General features: G+C 40.2%; 1 protein-coding gene across 1 annotated transcript in view; it reads right to left on the bottom strand.

Annotated features, from left to right (window-relative positions):
* Window positions 1-1,643, bottom strand: part of LOC102196034 (myoneurin) — a 13,325-nt gene extending 11,682 nt beyond the window's left edge. The window contains exons 1-2 of the mRNA XM_005752461.2: window positions 1,582-1,643; window positions 916-990 (exon numbers count right to left, since the gene is read on the bottom strand). The gene's annotated coding sequence lies outside the window, so the exon portion shown is untranslated. The remainder of the gene's footprint in view (window positions 1-915; window positions 991-1,581) is intronic.
* Window positions 1,644-8,926: the final 7,283 nt, after the last annotated feature.

Here is an 8,926-nt window from a genome sequence, read left to right on the forward strand (position 1 = left end):
CTCTGTTGCTTGTGAAGCTCGCACACAAGAATTTCACTCACATGTACTGTACCAGTGTACCTGCACATGTGATGTGACAATAAAAGTGATTTGATTTGAAAACTGATGGATTGCAGATAAACCTGAGGTTACCTCACTAACTGAATCCAGCTTCATATGACAGACATCTGCTACCAGAGCCACAGGTGTGACTTTGACACCACAAGATTTTACACACTAGCTCCTCTGATCAGTAATAATCAGCACTGTTCTTGAGATAAATCAGACTAAGCAAATTCTACCTGAGAGTTTCTTTTATATAAAGAACATGTCTACATTGTAACAAAAAGCGGTCTCCTTGGCTGAACTGGAGAAAATTAATCAGTGTTTTTTAGATTACAGTAATGTCCTGTTTACTGGCTTAGATAAATCTGAGCTATACAACAACAAAAATGAATAATTAAATAAAAAAACAAAAACCGATCATCAGACTATTAACGAGTTCTATTAAGCAAGTTCTTTCTATTTTATACTCTTTACAGAAGCTCCCAGTAGACTTTGATTCATTTTAATGTTAAATTTCAATTATATAGCAATGTATTTATTCCTAGTTTTTTTGTGTACAGTATTTTGTGACTGCTTGTCTGTGAAAAGCACTTTTATAAATAAGCTTTAATTTAATATCTCCCTGTATGAGGCCTTGAATTACTCTAAAACGACTAAAGACATCACAAAGAGCCACAAACACCCCATAAACGTAATAAACCTTCCCTGCAGGTTTATATTAATGACTCACCTGCTGGAAATCCAGTGTAATGTTTCTAATATTTTTAATAATTGCACAAAATTTAAATCATATCACAAAAAACGTCAATGCACATAAAAACACAGATTTCTCGTGGATTTCTAAAACTTGATAACAGAGTGAAAACTTACTGTGAGTAGTGTGTCAGAGCTGCTGAAGAGTCACAGCTTCGCCTCCTCTTTGCTCTCGGTTTGTAGATTTCTCTCCTGTTAATGACAAAGAGTGTGAGAACGAACCGCGGTGCATATTAATTGTCTAATTAACAGCTCAAAATCCAAACGCGGACTTGTGGACGTCTAACATAAATAATAAAAGCTTGCGAACAGGTATAATGATCTGAATCTACAGCCTTGGCAGGTAAGATGAAGAAGCAGTTTTGGAAAATAAAAGCTCCCGCCCGCTTCCTGAGCAGGCCTCGGGCTGTGGCTAAGGCTAACAGCGGTGTCGCCGTTGGGTTCAATTTACTCCTGCTCGCCGTTTAGGTCTCTTCGCAGACTTATCTGCACTTTGGGTGTAGCAGAAGCCTCCAAACAGGAGAGCAAGGCCCACGGGTGTTTAACCACAGCGGATCATTCACGAAGCAGAAGCTAACTGTTTTCGTAGTGGTAAAAAGCGCGCAAAACATTGTGCTCTTATTTCGAAGGTTTGTACCGGCGGTGCCGACGTAAGCGGCCACAAAAAGCTGCACATGCTTATTTTAGCGACAGCTAATGCACATACGTCTCGAGCTGTAATAAACAAATTGCGTAAATGCGCGATTTGACGCCACAAAAAAGTAAATAAAAGCAGAAAAGTACCTTCTAATATCCGCGATCTTCAGCCATAATCCACGTGACATCGAAGTTCTCGCGAGACGACAATATTGCTCAAAGAGAAACTGGTTTCGGTCAAGATAGACACCGTCGCTCCCTGACAAAGGACGACAGTTGGGGAGGGTTACTATCGTTAATACGGAATTACAGTAATAGCAAAAAATAAAAGAATTCATTTCATTTATATTTAACCCTTTAATCTATAGAATACGAAATATACACATACGAAGTCAATAAAAAAATGTTGCCTAGAAAATAAGAAAATAATTTTAAGCGACACTGATTTTGAAATGTTCAAAAGTGCTGTTGTTGGCTGATATTTATAAATAGCATAGCTGTGTTACCAAGTAGACTGTATCTGTAGGCTATTTATCTGTCAACAGTCATGCACATGTATTTTTATATTTCATATTATATCATTACTATTATGTCCTAGTAATAGCAATAATAATATGCACTGATAATATATAATAATATATTCGACTTTTTCCTGCTTTACTTACAACATGAGCAAGACATTATTTTGTGTGCAGCCTATTTATGACTCAACTATATGTACATTCAAGCGTAAAACATCGTTTTTATGATGTTTTCATTTTGGATTTTAAATATAAGTTCAGATGTGTACAGCCCAAAGAGGGAAACATTTTAATCTAAACAGTCGACCAAGGAACACACGAGGAAATAGCCACAAATAAATAACAGTAATTCAAACTCATTAAATACTGAACAAAAACTTTATTAAATGGAAAAAGTGAAGACACCAACATCTGCCTAACTTTAGATTTTTTTTCATACAAAATATGTCTAAAATAATTTATGTTTCTATAATAGTGGAAGTTTTTAAGTTCAGACACTGTGTGACTGATTTAAGTGTTCGTCAGAGAGATGTCCTGTGGAAAGAAACTGCACAGATGTCTGCTTGTTTTGGTGTACAGTGCTCTGTAGCGCCTACCGGAGGGAAGAGTTGGAACAGGTTGTGTCCAGGTTGTGATGGGTCTGCAGTGATGTTGTCTGCTAGTTTCTTTGCTCTGGCTTTGTACAAATCGTGAATCGAGGGTAAGTCGGGAGCAATGGTTCTTCTGCAGTCCTGACTGTCTGTTGTTGTCTGCTCTTTTTCTGTTTACTGGCTGATCCAAACCGTACGCCGATGGATGAGCAGAGAACAGACTGGATTATTGCAGAGTAGAACTGGATCAACATCTCCTGAGCTGCAGCAGGAAGTGAATCCTCTCCTTTTGATGATAGTGTCCATACTGGTGGCCGCTTCAGGTTGCTATCTGGAAACTTAACAATTTTGACAGATGGGTCTTCTAAGGTGTCATCATTTGTGTAGAGGGAGAAGACTTATTGCAGCGTAACTAAGGGAATCCTTCCTTATGCTGCTGGGAGATTCCCATGATGCACTGGGTGTTTCTCCTTCAGTCACCTTTCTTGCTATGTGTTAACAGACCTCTCTGCAGTGAATCATACTTGTTATTAACCTCTGTCTCTCTTCCACAGCATGTCTTTTGTCCTGTCTTCCTTCTCTCTCTCCAACTGGTCGCAGCAGATGGCCCCGCCCCTCCCTGAGCCTGGTCCTGCTCAAGGTTTCTTCCTGTTAAAAGGGAGTTTTTCCTTCCCACTGTCGCCAAAGTGCTTGCTCATAGGGGGTCATATGATTGTTGGGGTTTTCTCGGTTTTCTTTGTATTATTGTAGGGCCTTTACAATATAAAGCATTTTAAAGGCAACTCTTGTTGTGATTTGTTGCTATAGAAATAACAACAAATTAAACTGAATAGAAGAGACGAGGAGGGAGGACACAGTCCTGAAATGTGATTCTCCCCAGTCTCACCTGCTGCTTCCTGTCATTCAGAAAGTTTGTGATCCACTGACAGACGGAGGCTGGGACAATGAGCCGAGTGAGTTTGGAGCGGAGGACTCCAGGACATGTAACAGTGCAGTCGAGGTGTTGCAGTGTTGAGGTGCACTCCTATGTTGACACCATCATCCACTGAACTGTTTGACCAGTAGGTAAACTAAAGGAGTGGAGCAGGGGACATGTGATGTCTTGCAGGTAGGTCAACATCAATCTCTCAAAGGATTTCATGACTACAGACGTGAGGGGCACAGGCCTGTAGTCATTAACCCAGTGATAGAGGGTTCCTTGGGGACTGGGATAATTGTGGATCGTTTGAAACAGCAGGGGACTTCACACAGCTCCAGGGATCTGTCGAAGATCAGTGTGAAGATGGGAGGCAGCTGATCAGCACAGCCTGGTAACATCATGATCTTCTGTCTCCTGAAGAGTTGCCTCACATCTTTTTCACACAAGGTGGGGTGTGGGTGGGTGTGGACGTGGCTATGTCTTGTGGCTGGAGAGGCTGAAGGGTGTGAAATAATAAGAGTAATAAATAAAAACAATATGATATTTGGTTTCATACAAGTGTTTGGCGCTATTTAGTGTTCGGCTTGCACTCACGTTTATTCAAGAAATCTGTCATTTCAGAAATCTTTGACTGAATTTATAGTTTAGGAAATAATCAAACTGATGTTTAGCTACAGTCTTACTTCAGATTTCCTCTTAATCACATTTGGAGGCCATAATAATGTGCAGGAAAATAATAAACTGTATGCAACAGTGTGCAGCTCAGGCACTAAAACACTGTTTTGCACTCATCGTGCATCATGCATGGAGTGAAGGAGCTGATTATTCCAGAGAAAAACACCTTCAGCCCCACATTCAGCCCAACAGGCTGCTGTGAGCTGTTATCCTGCTTGGGTAATTATGGCACATTATCCTGCTCACGTGTGATATTCTTCTTGCTTTTAGCCATAATTAGACTCATTCATCTGCAGCAGAAGATTTGTTCTGTAGCTTCACAGGAGAAAACTGCTGCTCTTGGGATCACTTCAGAAAAAAAGAAGAAGAAGATTAAAACAATATCCTGCAGGTGTGTTTATTGTTTTTGTTGACAGCTAATTAAAAATTCTAGCCTGAAGCAATATGTCCCAAACTGGCAAATGTGGACTGTATTAAATGTGGAGAAGTGCTTTCCCCACCTCAAACATGATTGTTTTTGGCAGCAAATATTTTCAGATAGATTTTCAAATGATCTTTTTATGTGTGTGGGTTGTTCAGCAGCATCTAAAGCTAAAGATCCATATCGTTACACATCTCTAAAGCGCAATAACTTTGTGTATAAACCTCACAGAGCAACAGCTGAGGCAGGCAGATGTAGTAAAATACAAATATTAAACGCGTTCGTTTAAATGACATCAGAGGACAGTGAATAAATATTTTTAAAGTTAAACCATGGCTCCGATTTCTGATGTTCATGCACAGAAAAAAGGAAATAGAGGAAGTTTGGATTATATTTTATATTTTTAATAATAACAAAGCTACAGTAGCACTTCCGACCTTTCTGCACTGCATTAAAATGCCTCCACACCAGGGGGCGCTGCAGGCTCAACTACAGTAGGGTGAAAGGAGCTTGCATGCTCCTTTGACTACGATGACCTGGATGACTGAGAACCTTCACAGACATACAGTAGGGTGATTTGAACTCAAAACGTTATTTATTTATTTACGTATTTATTTATTTATGTATCTATTATGACAACAATAATAAAGCTTATACAAATGGATTTAATATAAATGCAGTAGTCATGTAAGAAAGAAAGACAGAAACATTGTTTTATGGTCTTGATGTTTTCGTACTGGCGACAGTTACACCCATAAACCGTTTGAAAGCACCATTCGATGAAGACATTTTATAGTAATACAGCTGAGTTTTACTGCATTATTATTTATCGCTTGCTGGCACACAAACTTCCTCTCATGGCTGTCCACATGAGGCCACAACATGGTTAGTGATGAAAGTTCATTACAAGAATATGTGGCCCTTAAATGTGCCAAAAAGCGGACTCTGTAAAAACACGATGTCTGAGCAATAAAAAAGAAAAAGATTTTTTTTTTATGTTTATGAAAACGCCTAAAAATCTTTCCATTCAAAGACGGAGAGGTGGATCGATGCTTCCTCGGATGTTTTTCTATACAGGAAGATAAATATATCAAAGATGGTGCACACTTTGAAACAGGGCTCACATCCTGTTTCTTTGTATTTTCTTCACTTCGTTGTAAAACACATGCAGTGGATATAATGCATCGCTCTGTTTCTTTAACCGCTTATCCACCTTTCGATCATAGAGAGAGCTGGAGCCTTTCCCAGCTGTCACACCCCGGACAGGTCACCAGTCCATCGCACACTCACACCCACACTCACGGTTTAGAAACATTTAACCTGGCACGCATGTCTCCGGATTGAGGGAGGAAGTCCGGAGAGAATCCACGCAGGGACAGGCAGAAAATGCAAACCATGCAGAAAGGCCCCGGCTCGCCAGGATGTTCCAAAAAAAAACCTCGCTGTGAGAGGACAGTGTTAACCTCTGCACCCTGTGCACTGATATAATGCACCACATCTAAAGCACTGTCAGTGATTGCTCTTTCTTTACGCTATCAGAAATGTGCATCTTTTAAAACGTAAAAAATAATTCAGACTGACACATCAAAAAGCTATTTTCCTTTTATTTTAGTCCAAAATGGGTGAGGGATAGAAGCGAGGGCTGAGGTTGTCACACACTTAAATGCCAAACCTATAAAACATCCACTTTCAGTAACGACACACTCAATCATTCAACTCGTAAAAAAGAGAGAAAATAAAATTGTTCCTCAGTTAGCTTCTAAATATTCAGTGAAGGACTTTTTAAAAGTTATTTTTGTGTGTACTTTGTCTCTGTACTGCACCACGATGGTCCTGTGTGGTCATTTTTGTTACTCAGCTGGGGCTGCTGGGGCTCAGGAGGTAGAGCGGCTTGTCCACTAATTGGAAGGTCAGCTTTATCCCCTGATGCCTGGAAGGTAGATGGTTGAATGAAGCTTACAGTATGAAAGTGCTTTGAGTGCTCAAATAGAGTAGTGTTAAGTACCAGTCCACTTTACCAGCCCATGTTGGAGGGCCTGATGGAACCACTGTATTAAATCAATATTGTAGTAATTTATGCTTAACACATGTCATCTACACATACATGTTAACATTAAGTGTGCGCTAAAGACGCGGGTCTGAGTCCACGTACTGTGTCATTCTCCTTTAAGAGCGCAGCCACATTTTTACGCCACACGTTTAATGTAAATGTTGGAGGATTACAGATGAACGTTCCTTCCACCTCATGCAGGATCTGCAGGAACGTTCGGCTTCCCTGGAATGTGACATCACCTGCATCGCCCGCACCACCTGCGTCCGTGAGCCGTGGGATCGCTAACATCTGTGATAAGTGATGCTGAAAAAAGACACTGAAGCAGGAAGTTGTTGAATGATAAGCTCTGCAGAGATCTTTCTCTGTCTTGTGTCATTCATGTAAAACAGGACAGACACAATAACAGAAACAGCTTGGTGTAACATTTTATACTTTCTACTACTTTCTTTCTGCAGTTATCTGACAGCTGTTGCCACTTTTTAGTTAAAAAACACATACAGAACACAAACAAACATAAACACATAAAGAACCCACAAACACAAAGATATGAGCTGTACTCTTTTCTTTTTTATCAATTCAACATGCCATCATGCTATTCCAATACAACCCCAATGCAACAATCTTATCAGCTTTCAGTTTTCACTTGTATTTGTCACATGCAGGTTAGCACACGGTCAGCATTGCAATGAAATGTATTTGACGATCAGAAGACAGTCACTCAGCAGAATGCTATAGTAGAAAAGAAAATAGTAAAGAGCAAAATATTAATAAAATATAGTAAAAGAAATCTACCGATATACAAGTGTTTGATATCCAGTCAACAACATGTGAAAACTGTAAGCAGACGTGCTGCAGCAGCAGACGACCACAGTGGGTGCCACTCCTGTCAGCTGAGAACAGGAGCTGAGGCTGCAGCTCACACGGGTTCACCAAACGTTCACAACAGAGGGCTGGAAAATGTCTCCTGGACTGATGAGTCTCAAGTTCTGCTGCAAGTCCAGATTTTAGGGTCAGAATTTGGTGCATGAAAGCATGAATCCATCATTTCTTGTATCAGCAGTTCAGACTGTTGGAGGTGTAATGGTGTGGGATTATTTTCTTGGCACTCTTTGGGCCCTTCCTGCATCTTTTTGAGTCTATGGCAAGTTCAGGGACTTCTGAGGGAAAACGATTCCTTTCCTGTCGTAGGAGCTGTGGTGTACAGGCTGTGATCAGCTGAGCTGCGCAGCTGCTTCTGCTCCCTTCCTTGGTCATTGTGGATTTAGCCAACTGGATTCAATATGAGCAGAAGTGACACGAGCTGTCACAGCTGCTGCCTGCAGACAGTAGAAAGCTAGTTTAAAGACAGAAATCAGTGAGTGAATGAGCATCATCACATTAAGTTTCATTTGATTTTTGCTTCTACTGAGCATGATCCGCACAGCTGCTCTGCACCAGCCCAACATTACTGTAAACTATATCACAGTACTGCACAGTAACCAGCTTATCCTGCACTAAACTCACCAGTTTTTAATGCAACCTTTGAATACCACAAAGTTAATATACCTGTATTTGTAACGGTCCTGGGTCATTTTGACCCAGCATTTTCAGTTCTTATATTCTTTTGTATTATGGTTTGTATTCTGATCACTTTGTCATGCTTTGTTTATTAGTATTATTCTATGTTTCAGTTATTCTTTGTGAGGGATTAGTTCTTAGGTTGTGTCTCTCATTTAGTATAAGTTCAGTTCAGTGTCAAGTCTGTGTCTGTTTCTTGTTTCCCATTTTATTGTGAAAGGTTGTGCCTCATCTCAGTGTGTCTAGCTTTGCTCCCCGTGTCTCGTTAGCCTGAACCCTCCCAGCTGTGTCTCCCTCCTGTTTTCCATTCCAATTTTCATCCAATTGGTTCACCCCAGCACAGAGCTTCTTGAAGCTTCATTTGCTCTAGTAGGACACTTACTGGACGTAAAAATATTAGTTGGCATGAATTTGAAGAGTGTGGCATTTTGCACACAGCCTCCAACAAAAGGAGTGTGTAAAACATGTATATTGTAGTGATGGCAGCATACTGTGTATATTTATAGTGGCAGTATTGAAAATGATTATTTGGAAATGCTAAAAATTGAAATGATCATTTACTGTGAGGTGAGGTGTGGACAGTAGTTGTGCTTTTGTAACGTTGAGGTGTGGACAGCTACACACTGTTCACATTTTATTCTGTAAAAACTAGATTTTCACTGCTTTTATGACCTTTTTAGTGGGGAGAACATAGCTAGGATTTAATGATTTAACAAATCTTTTGAATCCTTTGTCCTCCACAATGCTAAATGGCTG

This window comes from Pundamilia nyererei, unplaced genomic scaffold (genome assembly GCF_000239375.1).
Source record: "Pundamilia nyererei isolate P.nyererei 1_Seehausen unplaced genomic scaffold, PunNye1.0 scaffold00361, whole genome shotgun sequence".
Lineage (NCBI taxonomy): Eukaryota > Metazoa > Chordata > Actinopteri > Cichliformes > Cichlidae > Pundamilia > Pundamilia nyererei.